Source organism: Phascolarctos cinereus, unplaced genomic scaffold (assembly GCF_003287225.1).
Source record: "Phascolarctos cinereus isolate Bilbo 61053 unplaced genomic scaffold, phaCin_HiC Scaffold_8;HRSCAF=390, whole genome shotgun sequence".
Classification (NCBI taxonomy): Eukaryota; Metazoa; Chordata; class Mammalia; order Diprotodontia; family Phascolarctidae; genus Phascolarctos; species Phascolarctos cinereus.
Window position 1 is genome coordinate 25,773,958 of NW_027556291.1, and position 26,416 is coordinate 25,800,373.

At 37.2% G+C, this 26,416-nt stretch overlaps 1 protein-coding gene and 1 long non-coding RNA gene across 9 annotated transcripts in view; both read left to right on the forward strand.

Moving 5' to 3' along the window:
* The window catches only part of ATRX (ATRX chromatin remodeler), a 209,273-nt gene that overhangs the window by 2,513 nt on the left and 180,344 nt on the right, over nucleotides 1–26,416 (forward strand). The window lies entirely within an intron of this gene.
* LOC144455045 (uncharacterized) lies at nucleotides 1,029–16,211 on the forward strand. The gene is made up of 2 exons (XR_013483697.1): nucleotides 1,029–9,555; nucleotides 10,948–16,211. It is a non-coding gene; the product is annotated as an uncharacterized LOC144455045 (long non-coding RNA).

Genomic DNA, 26,416 nt, shown 5'->3' on the forward strand with positions numbered 1-26,416 from the left:
AACTTTAAAGTGAGCAGAAATGTGAAGTTTCTAGAAGTAGAGGTAAAGAAGAACTATGTCACATTTTGATATTATTAATTTTAAACGATAAGCATAGTGAAGAGTTGTCCAGTGGGACCCTTTAGTTGGCTAATTTTAGAACACCAAATGTGTTTAGATTTATAGTAAGTTCTCACTTTTGTCCAAGTGGAGGACAGGAATGGCATGGATAATTTTATTAATACCATAATTTACATTTTAATCAAGAGTTTACACTTTTTTTTCCTGAACTGGGCTACTAACTAGTACCACAATTGACTAGTGCTTATTCTTTATTTTCCCCCATTATGCTCAAATGAGGCATAAGTCCAATGGAGAGGGGAGAAGTGAATGGCTTAGCTAATTCACAAATTGTATCTTTGAATATTTAGTAGCATGGTACAATTGAAAGAATTCTGCATTTGGGAGTCAGAGTTCCTGGGTTCATATCCCAGCTTTGTTATTTATTTCCTATGTGACCTTGGGCTAGTCTCTGAAAGGGCTCCCCCCCCCCCTTTTTAGATGACATTAATTTGTTTACTTAGACTGTTGGCTATAAAAGGCATGCTTTAAGTTAACTATAACCTTACCCTGGTAAGATTAATTGAAATTATATATATTTTGGAATTGGGAGGTTTTATAAAGCCTGTTAATTCTAATCTCAACTGTAACTGATGACTGTTTAAAAGTTGAGCTTAAGCAAGGTTTGACAACTGCAGCTCATATATTGAGGGACTATCCTGAGAAACATCTGATAAAGGTAATGGTTGACAAGCACTTGGTTGTATTTTCTAATGACTTTAATGAGAGGTCAATCACATTTATTAATTATGTTCAGAGCATTGTGCTAACTGCTATGAGCCGAACAAAAAAGACCTATTTAAGTAGGAGTGGCAGTTGGCCTTGGAAAGCACTTATATAGGTTAGGGACATTCATGCCCTTGGATTTTGATCAGGATCTGTTCTCTCTGTGTTCTCTCTCTTTCTCTCTCTCATTCATATATATGTGTGTGTGTGTGTGTGTGTGTGTATGTGTGTGCGCGCGCGTGCGCGCGCAAACTTAATATAATTGGCCATACGCTTTCTAAGAAGGCTTTTTTTTAAAGTGCGAAGAAAAAAGATGTGACCTCCAAAATAGAAAAAAAAGATGCATAAGACTAGTATTTTTTTTAATCATATAAAATCTGACTTGGCAGTGTTAAAACTATTTTGTTGCTAATTTAATCTAACATAGTTTAAGTTCCAAATAATTATTGGAAATGAAAAATAATATCTTAACTGAGATTTTAGTATAGTTCAATATATGTGCTAGTTTATGTGGCTGTTTCCATATTCTGAGTTCAGTCTATATTGTTCTTTTGCAATTGAAGATGACACTAATGATGATGAATACTGAAGAAAACCAATATGACACCTATACAAGCTTTATCGCACTGGGGGGAGTACGGGCTCGACAGGGATGTCTGATTTGTGGCTGCAAGCTACCTCTCTGTGAGACTGCCTTTTCCCTTGGGCTAGTCTTCAAAGTTTGATTTACTCTACTTTACCAAACAATAGTTGAGTTAAAGTAGTCTTAGTAATGGCAATACTATGCAATTGTGTATAGCCTGCCCTCTGGACTCTGGGAAGTGTTTGGATTATTATCTCATTGACCTATTCATGATTTTTCTGTCTTCAGATTGGTAGATAGAAATCACTCATGAGTATGTTATTTTCATCAGTACTTATTACACAAACTTCATTTAAAATTGTTAATATTTATTGACCTCTGATAAGAGTGCTAGGTTAGATTCAGAATAGAGAATACTTAAAAGCCAGCTAAGTATTTTTTGTCCAAACTCATGGTCAAATCCGTTTTTATTGTTAACTTTTTGGAAGCGATGACCTTGCTCCAGCACATGTGCCCTTGTGAATGAGGCTTGATTTATTTTAAGTTCTCTCCAGAAGGACTTCCGGCAGTGCTGCTTTATTGTTTGCAGATTTTGCAGAATTTAGCTCACTGATTTTGAACAACTGTGATTGTTGAATATCCACCCTGGATCCTCTATTTTTGGTACCTCTGAAGTGGTGAGTTGACTTTGAGCTGACTCCATTTGGCTTTTGAAACTCAACAGAATGAGAAAGAAATTAGTTAGAAACAAGACCTGGATATCTTACACATGACTCCTTTGAATGTGAATTTGCCATATTGGTTTGCACTGTATCCTTTCAGACCTAAAGGCAGTTCATTGTCTTTCTGCTTGGGAAAATACAAACTTGGGTGTCTGAAAAGTTTTTTTTAATAGTATAAATACAGGTCAGCTCCATCTGACCATTTCCCAATCTGGTTAAATTCTATTTAATTCAAGCAGTATTTCATAGAATTATGACACTTAGTCCTAGAACGACCTTCCAGATTAGCTGATGTACTTTTATTGACTTTATCTCCTCTTGCTTTTTCTTTTAAAACTGCATTAACTTTTTTATACTTAGAATGTAAGTTCCTTGAGGTCAGGGACTGTTTGCTTTTTCTTTGTATTGTGTTTAGCTTTTTGTCTTTCTCTTATTCCCTTTTCTTTCTGCCCCGCCACCAGCCTCTTAATATTGGAATAATTTACTTTTATATTTGTCTAAAGAGTGACCAGAGCTTCTTCCAGTTTTACCTGCATCACTTAATAAATGCTTGTTGATTGATAATAAGACTGAGAGGCAATGTGACGTGATTAGAGAGTCATCTTCAGAGTTAAGAACTGGGCTCAATTCTAGTCTCTGGCTGAGTGACGCTGTGCCAGTCATTTAACCTCTCAGTGCCTCAGGCAACTTGCTGAGTCTAGAGGTTATAGAACAGTGCCCATTTATGCTGGTGGAGGGGCTTTCCTCACTGGGATTTCCCTACCACAAATTGGGTCCAAAAAATTACTGAGACTATTGACCCAGTTGTCTAATGTGAAAGTGGGAGGGGCAGGTAGGTGGCACAGTGGTTAGAGCACCGGCCATGGATTCAGGAGGACCTAGTTCAAATCCGGACTCAGACACATAACACTCACTAGCTGTGTGACCCTGGGCAAGTCATTTAACCCCATTGCCTAGCCAAAAAAGAAAAAGTGAGAGGTCGGGGGCTGTTCTTGATTAAATCACAGAAGGAAGACCTCAAATATTTACCCAGGATGGGAATGCTTGTGTTCTTCTTTTACACCAATCTCTTCTCTTCCCCCCCTCCCCCCCCAATATGCCTCAAGAATTTCTGGGCAAGAAATGACCAGAACTTCAAATGACTCAAAGTGGATTTGGGATTAATACTATAAAGTCTGCATTTATTAGACCTTTAACATAACTTATTCCAAAACCAGATTTTGATTGCTTCCTTTTTGAGCAAAATGTATTGATTTTGAAGACAAGACAGCAAAACTTAATGAATTTGCAGGTACTAGAGACCTCAAAATGCTTGGAGATACTAATGAACTTGAGATTTGTCTTTTTTATTACCTAAGCAACCGAGAAGACCCACCCAAACATCACCAGCATGTATTGAATGACTCCCAGATATAGGGTGGTGCTAGTTATTGGAGATCCTAGGAGATATGGAACATGGTCTTTTCCCTCGAGGAACTTTGAGTATTGTTGGGAAGCTATCACGTAGACACATGAAAAGATGTTTAAATGCCAAAATGCAGACTTAAAACCACAGAACAATCCCTATTAAGACAGAGAAAAAAATCACACAAGAGAGATGAGACTTGAAAGGGGACATAAAAGATGACACCAGAACTCTGTGTTCTCCCCTCAAATATCACAGTAAAAAGTTGGCTCCCAACACCCCTGTTTCTGTTGGTAGGACTGCTATTCTCCTAGTCATAGAGTCTAGAAGAATTTCCAAATTGGAAGATTTCATTGGAAGCAATGATTTAACCTAACCCAAACCAGAAAGGAAGCCCCATTGTAATATACCCAACAAGTGGGCCTTCAGTCTCTTCTTGGAGAACTCCTGTGAGGGCGACTATCCCCTCTTGAGGCAATCCAGTTCGTGGCTCCAAATTGAAGGAATTTTTTTTCTGACACTAAGCCTGAATTTGCTGCTTTGCAGTTTTCACCCATTTCTCCTGGCTCTCCCTTCTGGGGCCAACCAGAACAAATCTAATAATACTTCCATGTGTCAGCCCTTTAAGATACCCAAAGACTTATAGCTTCCCTGAGTCTTCTCCAGGCTAAACATCCACAGTTCCTTTAACCCCACCCTCTTCATATTTTATGGACTCTAGCCCTTTACAAAATCATCCTGATTGTTCTCCTGGAGGCTCTTCATCTTATCATTGTCCTTAATAAAAAGTAGTATACAAGGCTGAACAAAGTACTCAGGATGTAGTCTGACCAGGGCAGAGGCTAGTGGGATTCAAAACTCCTTATTCCTAGAAGCTATACCTCACTCAATACAGTTCCAGGTCCCATTAGCTTTTTTGACTGCTATATTATACTGACTCAGTGATCTGGCAGTCTACTAAAACCCCCAGATCTTTTCCATATAAACTAATATCTAACCAAACCTTTCCCCATTTTGTACTTGTAAAGTTGATTTTTTTTAATCTTAAGTTTAAGACTTGACATTCCTATCAAGTTTCATCTTAAATTGAGCCTGTGGTAGTCCTACACATTCGTTCAGGGTCCTTACTCTGTTGTCTTAGCTATCACTCCCATCTTTGTCATTTATAATTTTGATAAAATTATTAAATAGCAGAGGACCAAGCACTCTGTTGCACTTATTGCCAAACTGATATCAAACCATTAATAGCTAGTTCACCTTTTGAGTCCACCTGATGCAGTTAAGTCACAGAGACTTGAATCTTGGAGTCATCTTTTTAATATAAATTTTTATTGATATCCTTTTATTTTACATTGCCTGCATTTCCCAGTGTATCTATTTCCCTTCTCTTTCCCAGAGAACCATCTCTCAAAACAAAGAATGTGAAAGAAGGGAAAAAAAAATCATACAGATCCCTTTACATTGTTGTGGGGGTGTATATTGTTCTGTACTTACTTCATCAGTTCATGTCTTCCCAAGCTTTTCTGAAGCCTTCAAATCAGTTGTTTCTCATAGCAACACCAACATAATTAAAAAAAAGACTTAATTTACAGATTTAGTGCTATAATAAATTACCAAGGGAATCTTATAATGGCACTAAACAAAATAGTAGCAAAATGCATTTGAAGGAGCCAGAGTTTGGAATCTCAAGGGAAATAATGAGAAAAAGTGAAAAAACCTTAAAACTCAAATCATTCTTTAAGGCAGTAATCATCAAAGTTATTTGGCCCTGGATGAAAAATAGGTAAGTGGAACAGTCAAGGTCAAGAACAATTAGAAACAATTGAATTCAACCTAGTGTAAACCCAAGATCAAAAAGTGTCAAAGAACTCCTTAGTTGACAAGAACCTTTGGGAAACCTGAACAGCAGCTGGGTAGATATTAGTTTTAGCTAATATCTTATACTGTATGCCACAAGAAGCTCAAAATGCATATATGATCTGAACATTAAGTAAAATTTATTCAAATTTTCTACTTAAATATTAAAAATAAAAAATATGACCATTAAAAATTAGAAGAGAACCAGGTCAGGTACCTTCTACCTGTCTAGGGAGTAAATGTTAATGATCTGGACTGTTATATAGCCTCTTGCTTCTGCCAGTCTCTTCCCTCGCCAATCCATCCATCCTATTAATTTTTCTAATCCCCACCTCCAATCCCCACCTGTTCAAGTTCTCAAGGTCTACTCAGGTGCCATCTCTTCAACAAAGCCTTCTCTGATCTCTACTTAAAAATGGCTTTTCTTTCCTTAAATCTCTTACGCTGTTCTGTTCAGACTTCAACTTTACTAATGTCTTTTACTAGACAGTCCCTGTCCTCAAAGAGTTTCATTTTTGATGTGAGAGAGAGATGTTATGGTAATAGACTGCTGCACTTGGAATACGGAAGACCCACCTCAGACACTAGTTGTATAACTGCATTTAAATCATGTTTCTGAGCCTTAGTTTTCTTGTCCTAAAAACGGGGATAGTAATAGGCACACTTTACAAGTTTGTGAGGATTAAATGAAAGAATGAAGGTAAACTACAATGTAAATGTTATTATTAATTTTTGTATTATCTACACCTGGCACATCATAGATGATATTTAAATGTTTGCTGAATTATTTTCAGACGAGGTCTACTTTTCTTTTGGTTTTCTTGGAATTGGTCTTAAACATGCAGGTTTATCTGTTGCTGCTTCACTTTTTCTTCTCCAGTCCAACTCCATTCAGTTTCTAAAATGATTTTCCTAAAGCACACCATCTGATAATGTCATTTCCCTTCTCAGTAAACTGCAGGGGTGCTTCCTGTGGCTTCCCAGATCAAAATAGAATACTCTGGCATTCAGAGCCCTTCATAATCTAGTCTCCTACCTTTCCAGACTTCTTACAACTTAAATCCTCAACACATATTCTTCAGTCCAGTGACACTGGCCTCCTGGCTGTTTCACAAATAAATGCTGCTTTCCTTGGGGATTTTCTCTGGCTGTCGTCCAAGCCTGGAATGCTCTCCCTCTTGCTCTACTGCCCTCCATGACTTTTCCCATCTGAAATCCCACTTCCTATGGGAAGCCTTTCCCAACCCCTCTTTAATTCTGTAGCCTTTCCTCTGTTAATTATTTCCTATTTGTCCTGTACATATATGTATATATTTATATTTATCTTCTGTGTGTGTGTGTGTGTATATATATCCTGTATATATTTATTGGTTTATCCTATACACACACACACACACACGCACGTTTGTATGTTGTCTTCCCCATTAGATTGTAAGCTTCTTGAGGGCAGGGGTTGTCTTCTGCATCTTTTTGTATCCCCAGTGCTAATACCCTGCCTGGCTCTTAGTAGATGCCTAAGAAATGTTAATTGCTTGATTGATTGGTTCTGCCTAGCAGGAATTCTGTGAGCCAAGGGGTAAATGGGAATCTCTAAACATCTTTTGCCCCTGGCCTTTAGTTCCTTAATTTTCAGGGAAATAAAGTGATACCCCAGTGATACCCTGGGGCAGCTAGGTGGCACAGTGGATAGAGCACCAGGCCTGTATTCAGGAGGTCCTGAGTTCAAATGTGACCTCAGACATATAACACTTACTAGCTGTGTGACCCTGGTCAGGTCACTTAACCCCGTTGCCTAACCAAAAAAAAAAAAAAAGATATCCATCCAAAGTCCCTAAAGACCCTTTTATCTTATACCATTAATGACAGGAACATGATCCTTTTCACAGTATTTTATTTGCCATCTTTGCCCTTGAGGGCTCTGCTCTCTCTGGGTAATTTGGACAAAGGTGGATGAAACAAAATCTTAGAAAAATAGAAGATTATTTGAAAAAATAGAAAGTTGTCTCAGACAATTGGCATTTGCTAGGTGTGTGACTCTGGGCAAGTCACTTAACCCTGATTGCCTCACACACACAAAAAAAGAGAAAATAGAAAATTATTTGGGACAGCCGTTTTGTAATTCATTGTAATTTAACCTGTATTTATGTTTTCCTTTATGGAATTTTTATGTATTTCAATTGAAAAGGAAGGAAACAAACATTAATTAAGTGCTCACTAGTGCCAGGCATTGTGTTAAGTGAAAAAGAAAAAAGTCACTGCCTCCAAAGATCTTAAATCCTGCTATGGGGGTTATGATGTGTATACAGAGGAGCATAAATATAAGATAATTTGATGGTGGTGAGAATACTAAGAAGTGGGAGGAACAGGAAGTGTATTTTTAATTGATGTTCTAAGTCATAGACTGTCAGAAGTGACCAGGACTTTAGATATCTAATCTGATGCCAGGTGTCCCCCAACCTTCGACTGACCTTACTGTACATTCAGTTTTATTCCTATATCTCTTCTCCCTTTCAAGGCCAAACTTAAAGGAACAACAAAAAGTGGACTACCATCAGTAGTAAATTTATATGCACCAACTGACATAGTATCTAAATTCATAAAGGAAGAGTTAACTGAATTGCAAAACTACACAGAAAAAAATACAGTAATTGTAGGAGATTTGAATGTTCCTGTCTCAGAGCCAGTCACATCTAACAAAGATAAAAAGAAAATACAGAACTGAACAAATTGTTGAAGAATTTAGAGCTGAAAGACTCATGGTGTCTTCTGCACAGTAACATTTAAAAATGTACTTATTTCTACATCATATGCTACCCATACCAAAATAAATCATGTGCCAGGACACAGAAATTATAAGTAAATTTTTTTTTTAAAGGCAATTGGGGTTAAGTGACTTGCCCAGGATCACACAGCTAGTAAGTGTCAAGTCTTTGGTCTGAGGCCAGATTTGAACTCAGGTCCTTCTGACTTCAGGGCTGGTGCTCTATTCGCAAATTATAAGTAAATTTAAGAAAGCAAGAATACTAAACACATTCTTTATAGACTGTCATGTAAGAAAAACAATCAATGAAGGAAATGATAGACATTATGGCAGAATGGTTGTTAGGAAAATCAAAGTGCCACAGTAAAAGAAATTAAAAAGGTGAAATCACAGCAGAGAAAATAAAAAAAGATGCAGAACCTACTATATACAATTATAAATCAAGGAAACTGAGAATTTAAAAGAAATGGAGGAATAGCTACAAAAATAAGAAATACCCAAATTAACAGAACATGAAATAGATAATCTGTACTCAGAAAAAGCTTTAAGAATTTTAATATTCCCTTTTTACACTACTCAGTTTTTTGTCTTTTGGATGCTGTGGACAAAAAATAATTTGTGTGTTTTTTCAACGTGGTATTAAAACTTAAAGTTGTATGTAGGTTATATAAAAGGAAAGGTTGTCAACTTCCCATTCTATTCCTCTTGACACTATTTCCCAGAGAACCATCTCTTATAGTGAGGAATAAAAAAGGGGAAGAAAAAAGTTTAGCAAAACCTACTAAATACAATAAATTAAAAAACCCCACAAAACAATCTGATTTTCAGTGGGCATCTGTTTTATTTTTGGTTCTTGGCTAACACAAAAAGGGTTGTATAAATACGCTGGTGTATATGGAGTCTTATAGTCATTGACCATCGAAGTAAATACATAGCAGTTGGAATCTCTAGGTTGAAGTGTATGAATGATGTAGTCACTTCTTTTGGTTTGTTTTTACATATAATTCACACGTTACTTTCCAGAATGAATGGTTATCCGAGTTCACAGCTCCACCGAACAATGTGTTAGTGTGCTTATTTTTTTTCAGCAACCTCTCCAGCTGTTTCCATCTTTTGTCATGAACTGCCAATTTACTGGGTACGAAGTGGAACTTCTGGGTTGTTTTGATGTGCATTTTTTTCTTTAAAAAAAATAGATTTTATTCATCTCTTCTGTTTCTGCATCACCTAGATTTCCCCCTGTATCCCTGCCACTCAGAAAACCATCCCATATAACAGAATTTTTTGGAAAAAAAAAAGAGGAAGATTAAAAATTCATCAAAAGTGATGAATACATTGAGAAACTCGACATTGTATGCATTGTTTCACACCTGTGAACGCCCCCACCTCTGCAAAGGATTGGGTGAAGTATTTCCTCATATTTCTTCCTTGAGGCCAAGCTTGTTCTTTGTGATTTTGCAATTTTCATTTTCAGTTGTTTTTGTTGATGTTGTTTTTTTGTGATCGCTGTTCTTTCCATTTACGTTGCTGTCATTTTGTATATTGTTTTCCTGGCTTTTGGTTCACTTTTCATTAGTTCATAAAAGTCTTACCATACATATTCATCATATTCCTTGGAATACAGTAATCTTCCATTACATTCATATACCAAAGTTATTGTTGTTGGGTTTGTTTTTTTGTTATTCCTCACTAAGTGGACATCTATTTTTTCCAGTTCTTTGCTACCACAAAAAGTGCTTTTATAAACATTTTTGTTGTGTACAGAGCATTTCTTTTTGTCAGTGATCTCCTTGGGATATAGGCAGCATGGGTGGTATAGTGGAGCTGTATTTGGGCTGGATGTGGAGTCAGGAAGACCTGAGTTTGAATCCTGCCTCAGACACTTAATACCTGGGCAAGTCAGTTATTAACCTCTCTAAGCCTCAGTTTCCTCATCTATAAAATGGGGATAAACACACCACCTACCTCACAGGGTTGTTGTGAGGATAAAATAAGGCAACATGTAAAGTACTTTGCAAACCTTGAAGTGCTATATAAATGCTACTACTACTATTATTATTATTATTTACCCAGCAGTGGAATCTTTTAACTCAAAGATTTTGGACATTTAAAAGTTAAGCTACTGTATTTGTATAATCTGAATGGCTTTTCAGAATGGTTGTCCCAGTCCACAACTCTGCCAATAATGCATTTTGTGTGCCTTTCTTTACACAGACACTTTAAAGCTGAATTTTGTCACCTGAGCTAAAACCACAGAGTTGTTTTGATTTTTCTTTTATTATTACTGGTTTGGAGCATTGTTTTGTGTTTGTTAATAGTTTGGAATTCTTTTGAGAACTGTTTGCTCATCTCGTTTGACCACCCATCTATTGGGAAATGGCTTTTTGTCTTATGTATTTCTGTTATTTGTCTATATATGTTGGTTATTAGACTCTTTATCAATGATATTTGCTGCAAAAAGTTTTTACTAGTCTACTACTCCCATTTTATTCTTGTTATATTAGTTTTGTTTTCTTAAAAGTTTTTCAATTTCATATAACCAAAATTGTACATTTTACCTTTTGTAATCAGCCTTATCCCTTGTTTGGTTAAGACTTTCCTCCCTAGTCTTAGCTTTGAAAGGTGAAAGAAGATGAAAGCTGCAAGAAGGGCCTGCTTCTCTTCAATTTTTTTTATGATAGCATTTTTAATATTAAGATCATGTGTCTATTTTGATCATGTGTATAGTATAAGATTCAAAGAGGCATTTTTTTAAAATGGAATTTTATTGATATCTTGTTTTTATGTCACCTAGATTTCCCCTGTATCTCTCCCCCTGCCCCCTTCCAGAGAGCCATCCATTATGACAAAGAATTAAAAAATAAAAAAAGGAAGAAGAGGGGGAAAATGAGCAAAAGTGATCAATACAACAAAAATTGATATTTTATTATACAATGTACCACACTTAATGGATCCCCCCCTCCTCCCACCTCTGCAAAATGAATGTAATGGAATATTACTGTCCTATAAGAAACGACAAATATGATTAACACAGAGAAGAATGGACTTACGTGAACTGATGCACCGTTGAAGTAAGCGGAGACGAGAAAACAATATATTCGATGACTACAACAATGTAAATGGAAAAAAAACCTACAAAACAGTTGAAAATGGATGTTCCAAAATTACAAAGGATAAATTGGTCTCAAAGAAGAGCCATGAGAAGACATAAGGGATTTTTAATGAGAATTTCTGAATGATGTTTGTGAATGATGCTAGGTGCTATATCTAAGGCAAGCCTTTCCGGGCTTAGCTTTGAAGTGCTTGTGAGTAAAAAAATATAAGTTCTTGAAGGCAGGAGCAATATTTTTCTCTCCCCTGTAACATTAGTAGAGTGCTAGTTTTGTAATGTTTATTGAGTGAACAAACTTAGGAGATGCAAATATTGAGTCATTTAAATTGATTTCCTAGTGACAAAAATGTGAGCATAGTTTATTTGAATGTATCTGCTGAGCTTCAGAGGAGATTTAAATGATTCGTAAAAGTCATTTCTGTATTCTTATGAGTGGTCAGGAAAAATGAGAAAAAGTCTATAGGAAAAGTAAGAGTTGGATACATGGGGACCAGGAATGCAGTTGAGATAATAAAATATATTTGAAATATGGGCAGAAGGGAAAGTGATTAGATGGATTGGATAGGGTGGAACCCAGAAAATAGAAGATTAGGTGATAGGAGATAAGGTATGAGAAAGTAAAGAAGAAGAGAAGGAAGGGCAAATTCATTTGATGCCATGTGTAGGGAAAAAATAGACTCTTGCTCAGCATATTCTCAGCTGTGATGTCATTTCTAAGCTGTTGCCACTCCTGAATCTCAGAGGTCATTAGGGTTCAGGGTAAATAAATGCCTTGTTATAGTGTTCTGGTCTCAGCAAATATTGAATGGCTTAGAGAAGAATATTTCTTCTGAGAAGAAGACATGTATAGATAATCTAAAGACTATGAATTGAGAAACAGGACCATTTTCTTAGCTTCAAATTAATTTTTCATTCTGAAGCAGGTTGATACTCTTGATAAAGTGCATTGTAATTACAAACCTCAAGGATCTTCGGTTTCCATTTTAGAATTGAAACTCATACAACTGAAGTTAACCAAGTTACCGAGTACATTGCTGTGAATTATTTTGCGTGAGGAGAGTTATTTTGAAAGAGATTTTTGTAGTGAGTATTCTGTAGTAGGAAAGTACCTGAAATGGCATTTAAGATAGAGAGCTGTAGTTCTGTGATTCATTATTAAAATTTAGCCTTTGGTTCAATATCATTAGTACGCGGTTAAGAAATATTTCAGGAATTGGACATAATTGAACATAGAATGTAAGCTCCTTGAGGGCAAGGACTATACACACATACGTTTATACATTCACACATATATGCATACATATATATGTGTGTATATTCATTTTATTCTAAGTCCTGGCACATGTTAATGGTGTGAGAATTACTTGATATAACATAAAATAATTAAATTTATTGCTTCATACAATAAACCTTACAACTTTTGACATCTTTAAAAAAATTTCTATTATAAAAAAGTGTTCTTTTGTTGAAGTTTCATGATTTGGCATTGTATTTACAAGATTTTGATACATTCTTTAATTCTTCATCATGCAACCACATATCACTTGACATGAAGTAAAGTAAACCTTAGAATACTAACTTTTTTCTTTCAGTGGAGTATAAATCAGGCGAGTTCCTAGGCCATGAAAACATGTTGCTTTCCATCTTTCTATTAAATTTTATATCCTTTTGTAGTGTGTGGCATTGCACAAGGTTGTGTTGCAGTGTTCCAACTCTTATTTGGGCATTTTTGTAATTCTGGAACAATTCTGCTTCTCCACATGTCAATATGTTTAACAGAGTTCCTCATTCCCTTTATTGGGACCAGATTTTGAAGGACAACAGAAGTTAAGGGAAAAAATTTCCTAATTGTTTTGGTGGATGCAATCTGAGGCCTTTCTTGGACTTTTTACCATAGATTTTGTATGATCTTCAATGAGAAAGTGAATTTCACCAGTGAAATGGATCTTTTTCTAATTTTCAATAATACAGGCTTGCTATTGATCAGCATTTTTTCTATATGGTAATGGTAAACAGCTGTTGTTCATTAGTCTTATCATTGTTCTTCCAACTTCAAAAAGCTTATGGCTTTTGTAAAAGAATTAACCCATCCAACTGTAAGGTCCCTCTGAAGGTCTTTGCTTATTTTCTCAGGATTAATTTGCTTGTTTTGAAGCAGTAGTTTGTCACTTTGCTTTTGCTTTTTTTTTTGTTTTGTCTTTTATTCAGTTTCCAACCACTGTTCTCCTTGTACTTCTTTATAGCTGATTATGCTTAATTATTATGGACTCAAGTGATCCTTGAAAAGCTAGATTTCTCCATACCAACAGCCATTGTGCTGATAGTCGTTCAAATATACTCTTTAAAGTGGCAACTTTTGCATATTTCTTTGGAGTAGTATTCATTTTTCAAAACTACAGAATTAATGTAACGAGCAGTGAATTGAAAGAGAAGTAACCAAAGTTGGTGAAAGAAGCCTAATCTTGTTCTGGTCTGTGTCAGAAGTTCTGAGTCCCCTTTAATATCAATAGACACATGTGAATGACCATTGCTATCACAAAATGAATCTAAATCAGAATTATTGTTGGTCATAAGTCATTTATACACTATTTGGTGCTGTTTAAATGACTGTTGAATGATGAATCCTGGATTTACATATTAATTGCAAAATTTGGTTCCCTGGCCTCAGGAATATTTATGTATGGGTTTTTGAAGGGACATCAACAAGTTTAGGAAGCTAAATATCTGTCTGATCATTCAGCACCCCTTTATCAAGCACTTGCACTGTGCTAGGTGCTGAAAATACAAAGACAAAAAAGAAACAGCTCCTGCTTCCAAGAAGCTTACATTCTATTGTGGGATACAGCATGTGTTGGCATATACAATATATTCATATAAAATAATTACATGGTGATTTGGGTTGAGGTGGCACTAGCAGCTGCAGGATCAGGAAAGGCAAGGTGAGGAGGGGAGGGTATGGAGGACTGGTTGGTATAGAGATATAAAGATGAAAGTTTTGTATGTGAGGAATAGCAAGATGGCTAGTTTGGCTAGACTGTGGTGTGCAGAAACGAAGACTACTGTTTTATAAGATGTGAAAGGTAGGCTGGAGTCCTGTTGTGAAGGGCTTTAAATGCCAAACACAGCAGTTTGTATTTGAACTTTGAATTAATAAGGAGTTACTGGAGTTTATTGAATTGGGAAGTGACATGGTCAGTTCTGGGCTTTAGGAAAATGACACTGGCAGCTGTGTTGTGGAGAACGAATTGTAGAGAAATGCTGAAAGCAGGGAACCTAATTAAAAGACTTTTAATAGTCCAGATGGGAGAGAGCCTGAGACAGAGTGGTGGCCATATATGAATGGAGAAAAGGAAACCAGGTAGATGCTCTGTGAGGAAGATTCAAGAGTAGGTTTAGAGTCTAGGTTGATGTTAAGATGGTAATATTTTACACAGAAATAGGGAAGATTGAAAGAGGTAGGTGGGAGAGGGGAAAAATAACGAGTCCGTTTTGGGGCATGTTGAGTTTGAGGTGTCTTCCATGTATCCAGTTTTAAATGTTTCAGTAGGCAGTTTCTGAGGTGATCCTGGAGTTGAGACCTGTTCATAGATCTGGGAGTCATCTGCTTAGACATGTCAGCTGACTGGGTTAACTAGAGTTGAATGAGAGAAGATGGCTAAGGACAGAGCCTTAGGATACACCCTTAGGGGTCATAGTATGGGTGATGATCCAGCAAAGGGGTCTTAAAGGAGTGATTAGATAGTCATTCAGTCAGCAAATTTTAAGTTTGTGCAAAGAACAGGTCATACAAAAAGAGGGAAAAGACAGTTACTGCCCTCAAGGAGCTCACAATCTAATGGGGAAGACAACAGTCACATATACAGGGAGAAAAAAGGAAATAATAACAGAAGGTACTAAATATTAAGAGGGACTCGGAAAGGCTTCCTGTAGAACTGTGGTGTCAAGCTCAAATAAAAAAGGAGAGGGCATTATACTGTCCGTAAGGATCCCTGAAGGACTTAGAAAACCATGTGTTAACATTATTTATGGTCTGTTGTATTTTTATTTATTTTGTTAAATATTTCCCAATTACATTTTCATCTGCTGTGTACTTGGCTCCTAAAGATGTTGGTTGGGACTTGAAGCACAGGAAGATAGGTAGGAGAGCCAAGCAATGTTACCAAAACCCACAGAGATTATCTACAAGATGAGGGAGTGTGGTCAGCAGTGTTGAATGCTGCAGCTACTTTAAGGAAGAGGAAGAAGGATAAAAGGCCATCAGATTTGTTAAGAGATCACTGGTAGTTATGGTGAGAACAGCTTCAGTTGTTTGAGACCAAAAGCCAGATGGCAAAAGATTTAGAAATGAGTCAGAGAAATAGAAATGTCTTTTTCTAGGAGTTTGGTTGTGAAAGGGAGATATAGGATAGCTTGAGGGGATAGTGCTGTCAAGTGAAGGTTTTTAGGCTTCTGGAGTCCTAGGTGAGCAGAAGGCAAGGAACCGAATAATGGGAGGAGACTTGGGATTAAAGGAACCAGTAGAAGGGGCACCTCTTCATTGCCAAATATGGAATGATGATAAAGGATTTTGAAATGTAGAGAAGAAAAATCTCACTCTCTTTAGTTTTCTCAGTAAAGAATGAGTAGTGGTTCTTTTTTAACAGGGTGGCGGGAGGCTTGAGAAGAGATTTGAAACAATGTCTGGGAATGTGATAAAGAATCAATTAGAGAAAAATAAAATGATTGTATTGCTATAGTGAGAGCCCAGTTTACATTCGATAACGAATTCATACTAGACTCAGTCTGGTTATTGGTTTTTTAGATTTTATTTAGAACTTAACACAAATTAAATGGGCATTTCCATATACAAAAGTACAACAGAAAGGAGTACACATGAAATTTCGAGTCTCTCGTTACAATACAGCTTGCTTTCAGGTATATAATAAATTCAACATGTAATTTTCAAAGTTGTCCTGCTTATCTGTGTTTCCTTCTGGCCTTCTGTTTCTGTGCATTTAAAAAATGCTCCAATGACTATCTTTTTTTCCCCCTGGCATTCATATTGCCTACTCCCTTTCCCTCCCAAATTAAACTACAGAAAAAAATGAAATAAAAGCCTTGTAACAAATATGCATAGTCAAAAGAGATTTTTACATTTGTGACTGAAAATGCATCTCTCTCCCCCCAACCCTGCCCCCAAAAGAAAAAGAAAATGTACCTCTCATTCTACACCTCTAGTTGGTCACCTCTCTCCTTGGACTTGTGCATTGTGATTCATTATTAGTCTTCTGTAGTCATGCTTGGTCACTGAATAGAGAATTCTTTAAGTCTTTCAAAGTTGTTTTCCTTTTCAATATTTTGGTCATTTTATAAATTATTCTGCTGGTTCTGCTCACTTTATTCTGTAACAAACAGTTCATTTAAAAAATTTTTTTTGAAATTAGCTCTTTCATCATTCCCTATGATGCAGTAGTAGTCCATTATATTCATATCCCATAATTTGTTCACCATTCCCCAACTGATGGGCACCCCCTTAGCTTTCAGTTCTTTGCCACAACAAAAAGAGCTACCATAAGTTGTTTTATGCCTGTGGATCACTTTATTCTTTTGTAGATGTCTTTGGGGTATACTCCTAGTAGTGGTATCATTTCGTGTGGACAGTTGAGTAAATTTTGGGGACATAGTTCCAAATTATTTTTTCAAGTGGCTGCACCAATTTACAGCTCAGCCAACAGTGAATTAATGCACTTATTTTCCTGCAGCCTCTCCACCATTTATTTGTCCTTTTTGCCCAGTTGAGGTTGTGAGGTGGAACTTCAGAGTTTTAATTTTCATTTCTCTAATTAGTGATTCAGAGCATTTTTTTACATGATAGTTGAAAGCTTGGCTTTCTTTTACAACTTTTTGTTCATATCATGACTCTTCTTATAAATTTGGATCAGTTCCTCATATATCTTGGAAATGAGCCCTTTATCAGAGAAATTTACTACGTAGTTGTATGACTTCTTCCAGCTCAGTTGAGTACCTAGTATTTCAACTCAATGCAGGTTTCAAAATTATTTTCAGCCTTCCATCCCTAAGCCTAGAAAAAGTATTCTTTTTATGATTTAAAGAAGGATTAATGTCAATTGTTCAGTGCCATGAAAGCCAATAATTTCAACATATTGTCTAATTTTTTAGGTTATAGTTTTTTTAAGTCAAACTTGTTTACAGAAACATTATGCTAATGAAACATAGAAAAATGTTAGGGAATGAAATAGGGAATAGTTCCTATTTCTACAATTGAATATCCTTGGCTGTTCATGCCGTCAATTAGCATCTGAGCAGCCATCAGTACTTGTAATTGGCTCTGTCTGGCCTGTTTAAAAGTACAACCAGCCAGGTGTTTTCTTCCTCTTCCTTCCTCTGATTGAACCCCAAAATGACCAAAGCCTTAGTCTAAAGATGCTGAGTTTGCTGCTGCTTTGGAAATATCTAAACAATACTGGGTGGTATAGAGCAAATCCTCATATTACTGCCTATCATTGCAGTTCAAATTCCTTTCCTTTACACGCAGAGTCCTTTGTGTTCTCCCCTTATGTCTCCATTTCCAGTACTAGAGGTTCATAGACAGTTGAAAGACTTTGATAGTCCTCTTACTCTTTCCTCTCATTTTACAGAGGAGCAAACCCATGCCTTGAGAAGTTAAGTCCAGGGTCACACAACTTAGTAAGTAGCAGCTCTGAGATTCATGCTCAGTGCCTAGTTTTTCCACTGCATTGTAATGTACCCTTTGTTCAGTTTTTTCATAATCTATTTCTCAACATGGATATACTAGTCCTTCATACTGCCCAACCATGTCAGTCTTTTTCTTACCTCAATAATTTGTTTTTGGGGGTAAAGCAGTTGGGGAAAGTGACTTGCCCAGAGTTACACAGCTAGTGAGCGTTATGTACCTGAGGCTGGATTTGAACTCGGGTCCTCCTGACTCCAGGGCCAGTGCTCTATCCACTGCCACCTAGCTGCCCCTCTCAATAACTTTTTGTTCCTATTACTTCTCCTTGTCTCCTGGGAAGTCTTTCTCTCCATTTTTCTAGGCCAAAGCCTGATATAGTGGAAAGAACACTGAATGAAGAGTCAGTAAATCTGCTGTTTACTTCTTCATGTGCTAGTGAGTGATGTACTTGCTTGGGGAAGTCATACAACTTCTTTTGGCCCTCTGTTTTCCCCCTCATAAAATACTGAGATTAGATCAGATTACCTAAGGTCCTTTTCAGTTCGACAATTCTTAGACTCCCTGATTAAATTTTCCGGACCTAGTTGAATAATACTACTGTGAAGGCTTCCATAACTAGTCTAGTTTATATTTTTTCTGAATTCTATAGTATATTTAGTCCATATTAAATAATATCAACAACTTGCCAGTCTGCATGAGTGGAGGGAATTTCTTTACACCAATGAAATGATGTGCACCCTCCCCTTTGTTTTTTTTCCCCGTTTTCATCTGTGTCTTCTGATACATTTATCAGTTAAAATCAGACACCAAGATGTTATTCAAGGCTCTTAATTGTAGCAGAAACAGTGTTGGATTTGGAGTTGAGTACTCCAGAAAAGATTGAAAACTAACTCTTTGCTTGTGTGATCTTGGGCAAGTTACTCAGACTCTTCAGTAGTCAGTTACTTAAGTGGTGGCCTCATCTCTCTCTCTCTCTCTCCTATTCTTTCCCCTCTTTTCCCCCTACTATCTGTATACCAACATACTTTCCAGTGAGCCCCCCTTGCCAGTCTCTCATTTTGGACTATTACTGTCTCTATTTCTATCCTGTGGCATAGAGTGATTTTGTTTTTTGTTTTTGTTTTTTTTGGCTTGGCAATGGGGTTAAGTGACTTGCCTAGGGTCACATAGCTAAGTAAGTGTTATGTGGCTGAGGCCAGATTTGAACTCAGGCATAGAGTGATTTTTTGAAGGAAGAATGTAGAAGCATGTGGATCTGGCCTATTAGAAATTCATTTTGCTCAGTTTTAACTTATTCTTTGCTGCTGCTTCCTGCTTCATAATCCTTCATTTTCCAAATGAGGAGATTGGTGCCCAGGGAGGGAAGTAGCTTGCTTAACATCCCACAGTTCATTAGTGAAATAGCTGAGACTAGAAGTCAGGTCTCCTGACTCCCAGCCCAGAGCTCTTTCCACTATGCCAGCTGTTCCTCCTACTCCAGTTCTGTTAGCCCTCTAGTTTTCACTTCATTCTTTTTATCTTCTGTTGCCTCTTTTTCCTCCTTTTACCCATCAACACAGTATAACCCACAGGATCTTCATAGAAGTGCCATAAAAATTGGGTTGGAGGAGAGGATATAGAAACCATGGGCTGGACAGTTCATAGCATTACAGGTTATGGATCTCACAGGGCAGCTATCTCTGTCACAGGTTTAAGCTTCTGATCTTCAAGGCTATATAGGGAGAAGGTACAGAATAATTAGGCATTCTGATCAGAAAAATTGCAAGGTATAATAATGGTAACTAATATTTCTATAGTATTTTAAGTTTTGCAGAGTGATATGAATGTGTTGTCCCATTTCATCCTCATAATAGTCCCATGAAGTACATACTTTGATGATCCTTATTTTAGAAATGGTGGAAATGAAGTTGAGAGAGGTTAGGTGCCTTGTCCAGGACAACACAGCTAGTAAATGTTTGGCAGTATTTGAACTCAGGTCTTCTTAACTGCAGGGCTCTGTGCCTATGCCAAGCCCGCCTCTCAGTAGAAAGAACATTGGGTTTGGAGTCAGAGAACCTGGGTTTTAATTCCTGCTGTGCTACTTGGAAGCTATGTGATTTTGGGCAAGTCATTTCCATTGATTTCCTTCTCTTTCTCGAAGTATGAGGTGGTTTGGATTAAATCTTATGTTCTCTTCCAGCTAAGATCTTTCTGGATGTGTCTATCCCTTTCATTGTCTTTGAGATGCCACTCTAGCAATTTTAGCTGATTTTTCCTTTTCCTTCTCTGATTTTTTCCTTTTCCATTGAGCTCTTTGCTTTTGAGACCACACTGGCTTGTCCTCTCTAAAAACCTTTATTTAATGCCTGCTGCCCTTTTCTAGCTACTGGTTTTTGTTTGCTAGTGTCTCCATCTGCTGATTTCTCTTCATTCATTCCTACTTAACTCCCTGACCTGTCTGTGTTTTGGAACTTTTGGAAGACACTAGTGATCTCGTCAAAACAAACGATATTTTCTCAGTTCTTGTTCCTTTACCTTCTGTAGTACTTGATACTGTTGTGCACCCTATATTTCCTGAAATTCTGGTCTTTTGAATTTTGTGATACTTTATTACCCTTATTCTACTCTTGTCTTACTGACTGGAACCTTTTCCTCTTAGCCACAAAACTGGATACTTCCTTAGCTTTTGTTCGCAGCTGTTCCCCCTCTATCTTTAGTTGTTCTTTGGTTCTCTTCTACATTTTGTCTCTTCAACTGTCGTCTCAAGCAGATGACTCCCAAATATGCCTTCCCTTTATTTTATTATTATTTTTTTTAATTCTAGTCACGTGTTTCCAAGTGCCCATAGGATAGTACCGCTTAGGTGTTTGACCAGCATTGTAAATTAACTTTATCCATTCAATAAGCCTTTGTTGAGCACCTACTGTGTGCCTGGAGCTATGTTAGGTGCTGGGGTTATAAAGACAAAAACAAAACATTCCTCTTCTCAAGGAACTTAAATTCTAATGTGGAAAATAATATGTGCATGTATAAGTAAATATAAAATATATGCAAAGAAAATACAGAGTAAATGGTGGAGTAACTTAACACTTAGGCATTGGGAAAAGCCTCCCATGGGAGATAGCATGAGTTGAACTTTGAATAAAGCTAGGGATCCTAGGCGGAGTGGAGGGCACATCAGGCGTGGGAGATGTAATGTCCTAAAGGAAGAACAAGTGGATCACTTTAGCTGGAATCTTGACTATATGAAGAGGAGTAATTTGTAAGAAGACGAAACAGAAAGTTGTGAAAAGTATTAATGTTTACATTTTATGCTAGAGGGAGTAAGCTAGGTACTGGAGCTACTGAAGCAGTTCTGTGCTTTTGCAATATCACTGGCATTTGTGTGGAGGATGGATTGAAGACCTTTGGGGCACAGCCATGCTTAGAATTTGGATATGCACGATAATCCAGCAAAAGAGGAGAACCAAGAGAGATTAGTATCATGAAAATTTTGAAAGGAGAGAGTGATTAGGAATGAAGGTTAGTCAGTGGTTTCACATGCTTCAGAGAGGTTGAAAGATGAGAAGGCCATCAGATTTGCCAGTTAGTAATAATGATAATAATAGCTAGCATCTATGTAGCTTATTAAGGTTTGCAAAGCACAATTAAGAGATCACTGGTAGCGTTAGAACAGGTTCAGTTGAGTGGTGATGTCTGAGGCCAGTTTGCAAAAGGATTGAGAAGTAAATCCAAAGAGGAAGTGTAGAGTAAGTAAGTAAGGAGAATAGACAGCTTTTTCTAGGAGTTTGGCTTTGACAAGGAGGAGATGTGCAGGGATGATAGCTTGAGGGGTCAAGTGCAGGTTTTAAGGATGTTGGTATGTAGCAGGCAAGGATAGATATGGATAGGATGAAGATGAGAGTGGGGTGAGGAGAGGTAGGAGAGGTGGTGTTTGTAGGAGCAAACTGGCAGGCTAGACAGGAGCAGAGGGTACTGAAGCTGCAAGGAGAAGGTTTGATCTTGGTGAGAAGGGCTACTTCAGCATCAAAGACTGGGGTGAAGAAGGAGATAATGGGAGATAATGTTGGGGAATTTTAAGAGGTAGAATGGGGAAAAAAGGGAGCTCACTGTGAATGGCCTGTGTTTCCTTAGTAAAGTATGAGGGGGAGAGGAGAGGTGGTAACAGAAGGATATAGGAAAGGAGAGATCCAGAACAGCTGCTATGGGAAGTAGTAGTCAAATAGAGGAGAGTTAAAGGATCCTCTTAAGCAGGTAAAGCCTAGTTGACATTATATAACATACATTTTTAGGGACCTAGGCTTTATGGCTATGTGATTTATATAACTGCCTCCATCTGGGTTCAGCAGATCTTAGAGCAGAAGAGATGGATGGCAGGGGTAATCCTGGCTTGGGTTTGTGAAGGCATAAATAATGAATGGTAAAGAAAGGGATCTAAGAATACAAAATAGAATATAATTGAACTGGGTAATTGGTCTCAGGGAGAAAAATGAAACCAGACCAAGGATTGAGCCTGGGAAAGCACTGAGGGCCGGTGGGATTGAAGGTCTCCGTGAAGATTGAAAAGAGGCTTAGGAGGACTGACACATGGGGACAAATTGATTTGCTTATGGGCAGAGGAATAAGGCATATGTCATGTGATGCCAGTGATGTGATGGAATTTCAGATAGATTCAGCACAGTTGGAACCGGCAGGTAGGCAGATTTAGTTTGGAACTTTTGAGGGTCAGAGTTGAAGTGGATAGAGATGAAAGATCAGGGTGTGGGAGTAGGGGTTTGGGGTGGCTTTTGTTTAGGCAGTCCCATTCTGCATCACTAAGATTTAAGAGAGGCAGAAGTGGGACTTTGCTAGCCAGGAGGAGGAGATGTTTTGATGGGCATTCCTGCCCTTGATTGAATCCTGTGAATGGCAAAGCACGATGTCACTTGTCTTTTTTCTAGATCACTTTTTGCTGTAAGTTACCTTAGATTTTCTTCTATGTTTTCAGTCTTTTGACTTTGTTTTAAAATTTTTTTGTTGGCTTGTGGAGTCGTTGGCATCTATGTGGTCCATTTTAATTTTCAGGGAGTTTGTTGCTTAGGGAAATATAGGATATTTTGAAATTGAACCTCCTAAAGGGACATTGCCTACTAGAGTTGGTGTTGAATCAGCTCAAGGCTTGGCTAAATATTTAAAATCGTAAGGTGATGCCACCAGTTCTTCAATACCATTTTTTTAATAGTCAGGAATAATAGAGTGATTGAGGGTTTAGCTGGGAGAAGACATCAAGTTTCGTAATGAAAACTTTGTAGGGTTTAATTTTGCCAAGATGGGATATATAAGAAGCGCTATTCAAATTTTATAAATAATTTTACTTGCTGGTAGACAGTGAAAGTCCTTGGTAAATCTTTAGCAAATTATTGTAGAAGGACTTATGTTCACAGAAAACATCACATCATCTTTAGTCTGCAAATTCTCCAAATACTTAATTTCTTCTTGATTTACTAGTGCTTCTTACTGCAGCCCACTGTCTATTTTGTCTTCCTCCAGTCATGTCCATTAGATTAAATGAGATAATGTATAAAGAGCTTTGCAGACCTTAAAAGTTATATGTAAATGCAGGTGACTAGATGGCAGTGAATAAACTTGAAGTTAGGAAGATCTGAATTCAAATCTTGCCTTATATACTTAACTAGCTGTGTGATACTGGGCAAGTCACTTAACCTCCCCCTACTTTGGTTTCTTCTATAAAATGGAGATATTACTAGCACCTACCTTCTAAGGTTATTGTGAGGATCAAATGAGAATTTAATATTTGTAAAGCACTTTGCAAACCTAAAAGTGTTGTTGATGCATCTTTATTATTATACTGCTTGCCAGTCTGAGATAGATTCAGCAAGTTATGTTTACTCCAAATTGAATTGGTACTTTAACAAATTTGCCTAGGTTGGTGTTTGTGAAGTTAGTCTAGTACAGTCTGAAAAATATAAGTGTGATGCTTGTGATATTGGGAATATTCCAATATTTTATACAGATAGACAACTACCTGGTTCATCAGATATTGATAGATGATGCCATTAACAAAATCTGGATCATGGATTGCATACACTCAAGGACTTAATCACTGTATATTCAGACTACACACACTGGATCTGAAATGTGCTCTTTGACCTGCTTCCACTCCCTTTCATGTACATCAGATTACATTTTCACCGTGGAACCTGTTAAATAATACTACTATGGAATCCTAGTAAGAGGAAGGGATGGTGAGATGAGCTCCCTGTAGAAGTGTCTGTTTATCAGAGAGAATAAGGGGCCATTATGGCTTCAGGCCAAACACTTGTTTGCGTCTTGCAAGGGAACAGACTTTAATGACATTACCCATATGACCAAACAATGTCTTTTCTAGCTCATGGGAGTTGGGAAAGGGGTAGCTTTTAGCTGTATGGAACTGGCCAATTTATTGCTAGGCACAACCAAGGGAGCCGTTGTTGACTGTTGGTGTGAGCATGTATGCTGTTCCTTTGGTTGTTCTTTCTCTTGTTTTGCATGATTTCATATGTATACTCATATTTCTTAGAAGTCTTTATATTTATGATTGATGTTGTAATAGTCTATTATATTTTTATATCATAATTTGTGTAAACATTCCCCAACTCAATGGTCACCTAGTTTGTTTCTAGCTTTTGCTACTAAAACGGTCCTACATTCTCAAAAGAAGAATTGGAAATTATTAATGATATGAAAGAATGCTCTAGAACAAGTTAAATATGCAGTAAAGAGAAGTGAATGAGCACATAAATTGGTGTTTGGTAAACCCAAAGATTCCTGCTGTTGGGGCAAGAACCTGCTATCTGACAAACACTGCTGGGAGAACCGGATAGAAGTTTGGCAGAAACATGAAACATGTCAACATCTCACAGGATATACCAAGATAAGATCAAAATGGGTATCATGTTACTCATGACAAAGGGTGTGATATAAGCATGCTAATGGAGTGTGGAAGAAATTATCTGTCAGATTTATGGATAAGTGAAGAAGTCATGCCAAATAAGAAGTAGAGAGGTTCACAGGATATAAAATGGATAATTTTGATTACATAAAATTAAAGTTTTTGCATAAGCCAAAACCAACGCAGAAAAAAATAGAGGAAAAGTGGGGAAAAGATCTTTGCAGCAAGTTTCTCTGATAAAGACCTCATTTTTTAATCATAGTGGACATGGAGCCAAATTTATACGAATAAAAGCCATTCTCCATTTGATAAATGGTCAAGGGATGCAGAAAGGCAGTTTTCAGAGGAAGAAATCCAAACTTATCAATAGTTATGAAAAAGTTTTCTAAGTCACTAATAATTAGAGAAATGCAAATTAAAAGAACTCTGAGTTACCACCTCGTACCTGTCAGGTCAGCTAGCGTGATAGAAAAGGAAAATGGCAAATGCTGGAGAGGTTGTGAGAAAATAGGTATATTAATGCACTGCTGGGGTAGCTGTGAGCTAGTCCAACCATTCTGGAGAGCAATTTGGAACTCTGCCCAAAAAGAGCTTAAACTGTACATACCGTTTGACCCAGCGATAGCACTACTAGGTCTATACACCAAGGAGATTAAAGAAAGAGGAAAAGGACACATGTGCAAAAATGTTTAAGGCATTTCTTTTTATAGTGACAATAATTAGAAACTGAGGAGAAGCTCATCAGTTGGGGAATGGCTTAACAAGTTATGGTATTTGAATCTGATGAAGTACTGTTGTGCTGTTTAAAAAATGTTGAAGGTGATGGTTTCAGAAAAATCCATATGAACTGTTTCAAAGTGAAATGAGCAGAAGTAGGGGAACAATTTACACAGTAACAACAGTATCATAGAGATAATCAGCTATGAAAGACTTAGTAATTCTGATCAATATAATTATTTACCACTTCAGAAATATTCATGGTGAAAAATGCTGGCCACCTCCAAAAAGAAAATGGATGGACTCAGTACAAATTGAAACATTTTTTTCTATGTGTGTGTATAAGGGAAGACATGGCCAATGCATGACTTCACATGTGTAATGAATTTTGTATTTCTTGCCTTCTCGGTGGGTGCAGAAGGGGGTGGAGAGAAGGAGAGAATTTGCATTTGAAAATAAAATAATGAAATCTTTTTGTAATGAAAAAATGTTCTAGACCAGTGATTCTCAAATGTTTGGGTCTCAGGACCTTATAACACTATTAGAAATTGAAGATACTCCAAAGAGCCTTTATTTGTGGGTTCTATCTATTGATATTTGTGGTATCAAAAACCAAAATGTAGTATTATCACGAAAAATTTTGACCTTTGGACCTCCTGAGATTCCTTGACCACACTTTAAAGAACTACTACTGTAAATCACTAATACTAACCCAGGAAATAAGCAGTGATGACAAAAGGTAGGAATAGTCCATGTTGGAGGAGTTGTGGAAAGACAAGCACACTAATATATTGCTTGTGGAGCTTTGTACCGATTCAGTCATTCTGGAA